The sequence below is a fragment of the Pinus tabuliformis genome, chromosome 3_1 (genome assembly GCF_031772625.1).
Source record: "Pinus tabuliformis cultivar Carrire ecotype Pingquan chromosome 3_1, CPIR1, whole genome shotgun sequence".
NCBI classification, from domain to species: Eukaryota; Viridiplantae; Streptophyta; class Pinopsida; order Pinales; family Pinaceae; genus Pinus; species Pinus tabuliformis.
The window spans coordinates 178,502,807-178,512,618 of NC_142301.1; positions in this window are offsets into that span (position 1 = coordinate 178,502,807).

Here is a 9,812-nt window from a genome sequence, read left to right on the forward strand (position 1 = left end):
GTGTATTGATCTGTGATCTATTTGTGAGCGGTGTCCTTTGGTGTTATGTCTGACGAACTTACCCTGTAAATTCCTACATGGTATGAGAGCAATTTGAGGGCCACGTCCATTGGTGATCCAAATCTGAAGCCGGTAGAACTGCATCCGACTACAGTTTCCTAGATCTATTGTTTCTGACTGCTTTCGGGCCAAGAGGACTACTCTATTGTGTTGGGAGCATCTGTTCCAGTGAGGAACCCCTTTCGTTTCATGCGAAAAGGTTTCTAGTAGCCCTAGCTGCATCATTTTTAAGATCTAGAGGTATACAAAGTTTATTTGTAGTTTACAGTTATTTTCTCTCTGTTTATTTCGGTTTCGGTTTATTTAGTTTTTTTATTACCGGATCTATACCTTTCATTTCTGCGTATGCTCTTTGCCCCGCGACTCTATGCGATCTGGGCAAATCAGAAACAGAAAGGAAAGATTTTTCTCATGTGTATGCTCTTTTCCGTTGCGCCTTAGTGTGATCAACTCTCTCTCTCTCTCTCTCTCTCTCTCTCTCTCTCTCGCTCTATGTGGGGGCGGATTTTTCATTTCCGCACATTCCCGCACTTCGTCGGCATCTTCATCAAATTTTCTTCAAAAAGCCATAACTTCTTCATCCGGAAGCCATTTTCAGAACCGTTTTTTTTGAAACAGCCTAATTTTTCCAGATCTTTCCATTGGAACACTTAGTTTCAACATCTATAGTTTCAGTTTCTGTTAAATGAAAAGTCCATGTTAAGTTATTCTTGACAGCACCAACTACTTCCAATGGTGGTCCTACATTGTGGATTTACTTAGAAGTAAAGGTCTCTACAGAATAGCCTCAGAACAAGAAACCAAACCGAAAGATGAAGATAAGGCAGCTAAATGGGAAAATAGGCAAGATCAAGCACGTGGGTTGATAGGGATGTCTATTTCTCCAGATCTTAGATTCCATATTGCAGAACTTGATACTCTTGATGAAGCATTGGAACAGATTACTAAAGAGGCTGGAATAAAAAATGAACTTAGAGCCCATCAACTTGAAAATGAGTTGCTTACATTGGACCCCAATAACTTTTCTTGCATTGAAGATTTTTTGTCCAAGTTCAAGACCCTTAGACTTCTCTTGGAAGGTGTTAAGGTTAAGAAAGAAGATAGTAACCTTATCTATTCCATTCTTACTAAGTTGGGACCAGCCTACTCTGTGTTTCTTTCCACCTTCCATTCTACAAGAGAAGCCTTCATTTCTCAAGGACAAGACTACAAGTCCCCTTCCTTTGATTCTTTTTGTGATTCTTTAATAAGAGAACAAGAAAAACTCTTACACCTTGGTCTTCTTAATCTTGGAAACTATTCTAAGAAAGCGTTAGCCGCCCAGCAGCAACCAAATTCAAAGAATCCTAAGAAGTTGTATCCTAAAAGGAATGGTCCTAAACCAAACAAGGGTCCTAAGCAATTTCAGCCTCAAAATGAAAAATCATTTCAACAAAATGATAAGACAAATAAAAACAAAGGGATGAAGACTGATAGACATTGCAACTTTTGTAATCGAGATGGCCACTTAGAATCCAAATGCTTTAAGAAGATGGAAGCCTTGGAAGCAGCAATGAAGAAGCATAACATCCATTTGGAGCACTCTTCAACTTCAACTTCATCTTCAGGAATGGCACTTTCTGCATGTGGTTTTCAAGCATCTCGGTCTGGCTATGCACTAAATGTATCTTCTTCTTCTCATTCTCATGAGTGGCTCATTGATTCTGGAGCTTCTTATCACATGGAAAAAAACAAAGCCATGTTTTCTTCTTTAAATGATTGTAACACCAAAAATATATATGTTGGTGATGATAGATCTCTTAGTGTTGTAGGGACTGGAACTATTCATATGGACAATGGTTAGTTTAATGATGTATTATGTGTTCCAACCTTATCATGCAACCTTCTATCTGTATATCAGATAACTCATTCAGGTGAAGGTAAAATCGTTGACTTTTCACCTCACGATGTTGTAATTAAGGACCTAAGAGATCCTAGACAGATTTTAGCTACTAGCATTGCTGATGATTCTACAAGGTTGTATAAGTTTCACAACTTTGGGTCATCAAATCTTCCCCCGGTATTTGTTGCTCACAATGATGAAGTGAGCAAACTTTGGCATGGGTGATTTGGTCACTTAAACTATCGCTCTCTTCAGAATCTATGTAAAGAAAATATGGTGACAGGTCTTCCAATGGTATCTTGCAGAGATGGTGTTTGTTTCGGATGTGTACTCAGAAAACATCATCGGGATAGTTTTGAAAAATGTGCCTCTTGGCACACCTCAGCCCCTTTACAGCTTGTGCATAGTGATTTATGTGTTCCACTTCCAATTGTTTCATTCTCTGGCTACAATTATTTCTTAACTTTCATTGATGATTTCTCCAGACGCACTTGGGTATACTTCTTAAAACTCAAGAGTGAAGTATTTAACATGTTCTTGGCCTTTAAGGCCTTTGTTGAAAAACAATCTGGACATCAAATTCTTAAGCTAAGATCTGATAATGGCAGAGAATATGTTAACAACAAGTTCATCAACTTTTGCACTGAGAATGGAATTCAAATGCAACATACTGTTCCATATACTCCACAACAAAATGGTGTAGTTGAAAGGAAGAATCGCACCTTAAAGGAAATGGCTAATTGTATGCTTCAATCTAAAGGACTTAATCTTAATTATTGGGCAGAAGCAATTAACTGTGCAAATTACACAATAAATCGCACTCCTACTAAGGTTTTAAAGAATATCACTCCAGAAGAAGCATGGAGCTAAATTAAACCAGATGTAAGTCACTTTCGTGTTTTTGGAAGTGAAGCATGGGCCCATATTCCAGATGAGAAACATAAAGCTTTAGAACCTAAGAGTGAAAAATGTATTTTTTTTGGATATTCTAAAGATGTCAAAGGATATAGACTTATTCCACTTAAGTCCAAGAATGTTATCATTAGAAGAGATGTAAACTTTGCTGAAAATATATCGGCCTGCGAGCCTAGTTCGGCGGATGTGTCACCACTTCCTATCTCTTCTACTTTTGAATATATTTCTTCTTCAGATGATGAAAGCGAGGATGACAATCCTCCCCCACCTTCTCAGGATCCTCCTTCAGCTCCTCAGCTTCCAAAATGGGTCCGTGCTACTCGGGATGCAGCAGGTGATCTTGTCGGTGATCCTACATATCAGCGATGTACACGTTCTCAGTTTGATATAGCCTCTTCTTTACTGGCTCAAGCTTCAGTGAATTATGATCCTGACACCTTTGCAGAAGCTTCAAGCCATCCAGATTGGGAAGCAGCTATGAATGAAGAATATCATTCATTATTGGAAAATGATACATGGGATCTTGTTCCTCTACCAAAGGGATGAAAACTTGTTAGATGCAAATGGGTTTACAGAACCAAGTATGGACCAGATGGGAAAGTTGATAAACATAAAGCTCGTCTTGTTGCTAAGGGTTTTTCACAAGTTGAAGGCATTGACTATACTAAAACCTTCTCCCCTGTTGCCAAAATGAACTCTATCCACCTTGTTCTTTCCCTTGCTGCCTCTTTCAAATGGGAAGTCCATCAGATGGATGTTAAATCCGCCTTCTTGCATGGGGACTTGCATGAATAAATCTATATGAAACAACCTATTGGCTTTATACAAACAGACTCCAGCCTTGTATGTCGGCTTAAGAAATCCCTTTATGGTCTCAAGCAAGCTCCTCGAGCTTGGTATGCCAAAATGGATAACTTTCTTTTAGAAAATGGCTTTTCTAGGTGTCATTCTAACAATACTATCTACACCAAGAAAGTGGGCAAGTCTCTTATCATTCTTGTTCTTTATGTTGATGATCTTATCCTGACTGGTAGTGATCCCAACCTTATAAACCATGTGAAGTCTAGCCTTAAAAGGAAGTTTGAAATGACAGACTTAGGACACTTACATTATTTTCTTAGTCTTCAAGTCTTGCAATCCAAGGAAGGTATTTCCCTTTCCCAGTCCAAGTATGCATGTGATATTCTATGCCATTTTCACATGGAAGACTGTAAGCCAACCCCTTCTCCCTTTCAGTCTGGAGTCAAACTTTCAGTCACTTATACTTCTCCTGAAGTTGATGCTACCTTATACCGTCAACTTGTAGGAAAACTTTTGTATCTAACCCATACTCGTCCTGAACTTTCCTTTGTTATTGGCCTTGTTGCTCGGTTTATGCAAAACCCACGTGAAAGTCATTGGAAAGCAGCTAAAACAATACTTCGTTATGTTCGAGGTACAGTTCAGTTTGGGATTCATTACAGTGCCGAAGCATCTCTTCTATTGGTTGGTTTCACTGATTCCGATTGGGCTGGTGACCTTGATGATCGGAAGTCTACTGCAGGTTATGTGTTCACTCTTGGTTCAGGACCTATTACATGGGCTTGCAAGAAACAAGGTGCCATTTCTCTTTCTTCAGCAGAAGCAGAGTATCGTGGTGCCGTAGAAGCTAGTAAGGAAGCCTTGTGGCTTCGTCAAATCCTGTCAGAGTTTGGCTTTCAACAGCAACATCCGACTATACTTTGGTGTGATAATCAAAGTGCCATTCAACTATGCAAAGATCCAATCCAACATCAGTGCAGCAAACACATTGAACTGCACATTCACTTCATCAGAAAGCTCATCCACGACCATGTTCTTGAAGTGCAATATTGTTCAACAGATGATCAAGTTGCAGAGATCTTTGCAAAGGCTCTCACAGAGGCGAAGTTCACTAAACTTCAATTTATGGTTGGAGTTCAGGAAGTTGTCACTAAGGGGGGATAGGCTCTAGTACCTCCTTCCTTCTCCTATTGTGTCATATTTTTAAATCCTTCAATCCTATCCCAAGTTGTTCTTAAGGGGGGATGTTAGGATATTCCGACACATAGGAAATAGTTAAGTATAACTTGGTCTAGTATAGAGTTAGGTAAAGTGTGTTTCTTTACTATGTACATTTTGTAACTTACAATCTGACGATCACGATATGTAGTGATCCGACGGTTCATTCTCTCCTCGGTATTACCGACACTTGATCCGTGGCTTAACACCCGATTGGTCCATGATCTATATTTAAAGAGCATGGAGGGTCATTTGTAGGTTAACTGTTCATGAGAGAAGCTTATGTAAAATTTCATTCTTTTATTAATAAATTGCCTGAAGTGGCCGCGTTGGCTCAGGCCGTGGACTGTTTCCCTCTTTGAGGGTTTTAACCATGTCAAAAGTACTGGTGTATTGATCTGTGATCTGTTTGTGAGCGGTGTCCTTTGGTGTTCTGTCTGAGGAACTTACCCTGTAAATTCCTACAACATTTACTACTGAATAGATGTGCATGTATGCTGGCAGATCAAGGTGGAAAACATTCTCACCAATTTTCTCAAGTACCTTAAAGGGCCCATACCTTATTGGTTTAAGCTTCTTTCCTTCACCTTGCATTCTATCCTTGCTGATATACAGCTAGACTTTATCGCCAACTTGGAAGCTATGCTCCACCTGGTGTTTATCATGCCTTGCCTTGTATTTGGCTTGGCTCTTTTCCAGTTGTTCCTGCACTGCCTGGTGAATTTCTTGGATCTGTTCAATGAATCTGGTTGCTTTGTCCACATCACTGTGTCTAGCAACTACTATGTCTTTTTCAAAGACAAAATCCAAGGGAAACCTTTGTATGAAACCAAAACAGGTCTCAAAAGGAGATCTCTGTGTAGAAGAATGTTTAGCATGGTTGTAAGCATGTTGCACATAACATAAGTGTTCATCCCAAAGCTTGGGATGCTTGCTGCAATAACCCCTGAGCAACTGGATCACTGTCCTGTTGACTACCTCTGTTTGGCCATCTGTTTGTGGATGAAAGGTTGTGCTTTTCTTCAGTCTAGTGTCCATTAATTCCCATAGACTTGACCAAAACTTCCCAACAAATTGGGAGTCTCGATCAGATACTATGGAAGTGGGTAACCCAAAATGCACCCAGACATGTTGAAAGAACAATTTCGTTGTTTGTTCAGCTGTAATCTGCTTATTACAAGGTATTAAAATACACATTTTGCTGAACCTATCCACAATAACATATAAATAGTCATGTCCCTTTCTAGATTTTGGCAATCCCCCAACAAAGTCCATGGAAACACTTTCCCAAGGATGGGCTTGCTTTTAGCACACATGGTACACCCTCTTACATATCTAGAAATTGTTTCATGCATTTTTGGCCAATAGCAGTATCTTTGCAGCTGTGCAACTGTTTTACTTACACCAAAATGACCTGATATCAGGGAAGTATGTGCCTCCCTAATTATGTTAATTCTCTCTGTTTGTGGAATGCATAGCTTTCCCAAATGATACAAGAGTCGGTCCTTAACATAGTAATCCAATTCTTCTACCTTTTTGCCATTACTTAAAGCTGCATATACATCTTTAAAGTCTATATCTTGAGCATATTGTTCAATGTAGCTTTCATGCATTACTGAGTTATGCTTAAGTATAGTAGATGCATTTATGATTGGTCTGGACAACATATCTGCAACTTTATTGTGTATGCCCTTTTTATATCTGATGACTAAATGAAACTATTGTAGGAAACCCATCCACCTATAGTGTCTTGACTGCTGCAGTTTAGTTTGTGAGTGCAAGTACTGAAGTGGCTGATGATCAGTATGTATTATTGTTTCTTTGCCCATTAAGTAATGTTTCCACTTCTTCACACTCTGAACTAATGCATACAATTCTTTATCATATGTAGGATAATTAACTACTACAGAATTAAAAGTCTCAGAATGGTAGCATATGGGTTTACCATGTTGCATCAACACTGCTCCCATGGCATAATCATTGGAATTTGTTTCATCTCAAATGGTTGTTGAAGATTTGGCAATGCTAGTACTGGTGTTGTACTAATTTTTTCTTTCAAGGTGTCGAAGGCTTTCTGCTGTTTGCCTCCCCACTGAAACACCTTGTTCAATCCTGTCAAAGCATGTAAGGGAGCTACAATTAAGGAAAAGTTAGCAATAAACTTTCTCCAATATTGTGTTGCCCCTAGGAAGCTTCTAACTTCTGTAGTAGACTTGGGTTTAGGCCAGTTTACAATGACTGCAACCTTAGAGGGATCTATCTTCAGTTCACCACCTCCTACAATATCACCCAAATAATTCAAAGATGTTTTACCAAATTCACAATTTGATAATTTAACATAAAGATTTTCTTTTTTCAAAACATTTAGAGTCTGCTTTAGATGCTTCAAATGTTCTTCCCATGTTTTACTGAATACAAAAATGTCATCTAGATATACAATTACAAAATCATCAATAAAAGGCCTAAGTACATCATTCATTACTCTCATAAAAGTGGCAGGAGAATTAGTTAAGTCAAAAGGCATAAATAGCCATTCATACAACCCTTGCTTTGTTTTGAAAGCAGTCTTCCATGCATCTTGCTCTGCTACTCTGACCTGATGGTAACCACTACGTAGGTCCAACTTGGAAAAGTAAACAAAATCTTTCAGCTTATCCAATAGATCATCAATGCGAGGAAGGGGATAACGATTCTTGATCGTTATTTTATTTAGTGCTTGGTAATCATTGCACATCCTCCACGAACCATCCTTCTTTCTCACCAACACTATTGGAGAACCGCATGGTGATGTGCTTGGTCTTATGAACCCTTTCTCGGGTAGCTCTTGTACCTGCTTCTTGATTTCTGCATTCTCTAAAGTGGATAACTTGTACATTCCGATGTTAGGCAATGGAGCATCTTGCTACAAATTAATATCATGTACAATTTCCCTTTTTGGTGGCAGACCTTTAGGTTCTTGAAATAAGATATCATATTCTAAAACAACTCTTTCTAAATCAGCTTTTTGTTTAGCATCACAGCCCTCAAATACATTGGTTTTTTCAGGTTTCTTTTCCTTTACAACCATCAGTAAAAATTGTTTGCATGAATTTACAATCCTTTTCATCTACCCTGAGTTTATGAGAGTATAATTATTTTTGAGTTTGTGAGCTCTTACAGTATATTCTATTCCATCTTTAACAAGTTGATACTTATTTTCAGCTCTATAGAAAATGGTTTTTCTATCATACAAGTAAGGACTTCCTAAAACAATTCCACATATATCCAAGGGAATTACATCTAACTCAACCTCATCTACAAATGCTAAACCAATGGCAAACCTAATATTACATTGTCTAGTCACTTGTAGCTTTGCTTTATCACATAACCAACCCAATGGATATGGCTTCTTGTGAGGTGTGGTTAGTAATCCCAGCTTATTTACAATTGCTTCAGAAATTAAGTTTACTTGTGAGCCACTATCAAACAAAGTATCAATCTTTTGATGCTTGGAAATAACTCTAATATGAAAAAGCTCATGCCTTCTTCTCTCATTTTCTTCACTATCAATAGTTTGGGCATAATTACTAGTAGATACTTCAGAATTTTTACCTTGTATACCTGTGGTTGTGATGGTTGTTTCATTGCCTGAGTTTGACCCCAAATCTTTTTGAACAACAGCAACAACCTTCTTCTTTTTGCCATCGAACTTCTTGGGTTTCAGCTTTGGATGCAAAGACCAGCAATGTTCATCATCTTGTCCATCCTTCTTGAAGTGAGTGCATGAAGGTTTGGCCTTTTGTACAACATTTTCCTTCCTCTCTTTTTGTTTCTGCTTCCTCTTTTCCTCGTTCTTGCTTGCAGTGGGTTTTGATGATCCCCCAATCTCTGAAATCACATTCTTGCCTCTAGCCTCTAGATGGGTAGCCTGAATAGATACCTCATCTATGCTAGTAGGGTTAAACATGAGAATGGTGTGCCTCAAATAACTATGTATACCACCTATATACTTCAGCAACGTTTCAGGTGAGTCTAAAGAAATGCCTAGAATCAAAGCTCTTTTTCTAAATTCTTGGGTGTAGCTTTGTACACTTTGCCCTTTTAATTGGTGAACAGTTTGCAAACTCATCATAGCTTGCTGCATATAAGCTAGTGGATAGACTTGTTTTTTAATTGCAGAAACAAATTCACTCCAGACAGAAAGAGTTTTACCATGCTTCTTCAAGTCAGCTTTGTGTCATGCCTTCCCACCATACTAGGGCAGTTCCTCCAAGGCGTAGGCTGGCCAGCTGAATTTTACTCCTGTTTGAATCAATGCTCTGCACCTTGCAATACACATCAGTCTGTCTAATCCAGTTATCTAGCTTCTCTACATTTGACTCTCCATCATATATTGGCAAATCAAATTTAACATCTAATTTAATCAAAGATGTTTTCTTCTTTGTATTTTCAGGGCTATTAGGAGGTGTGGATATAGGAGCATCTTTTCCTTTCCTTTTGCCTTCAGAATGGTCATCTTAAAGAGATTCTTCTGTTCCTTTGTCTTGTTTGGAAGTTGAAGAATATTCACTTCGACCCTTCTTAAATTCTCTATACATTTCTTCTACCATGGCTCTCATGGTCATAAAACTGTCCATGAACTGAGAGTCTAATTCCAAGGGAATTTCTTCTTCCATTTTACTCCTAGGATAGACTCTACCAATTTCTGGGTTAGTTTCAACTAGTTCTCCTTCTCCTAATTTAAGCTTTGACCCAGTTATCATTCACTAACAGTCCAGCAAAAGCTTGTCTAACCTTAGCAACCTAAAGCTCTGATACCACTTGATCTGATACTGAGATCTAAGACAATAATAAGGTATTACAAACTTATGTGCATGGATTTGTCTATGTCATTTTAAGCAATGGATCAATAAGATTGCGAAATGCACAGACAATGAAGTAGTAAACAAGAAGCATA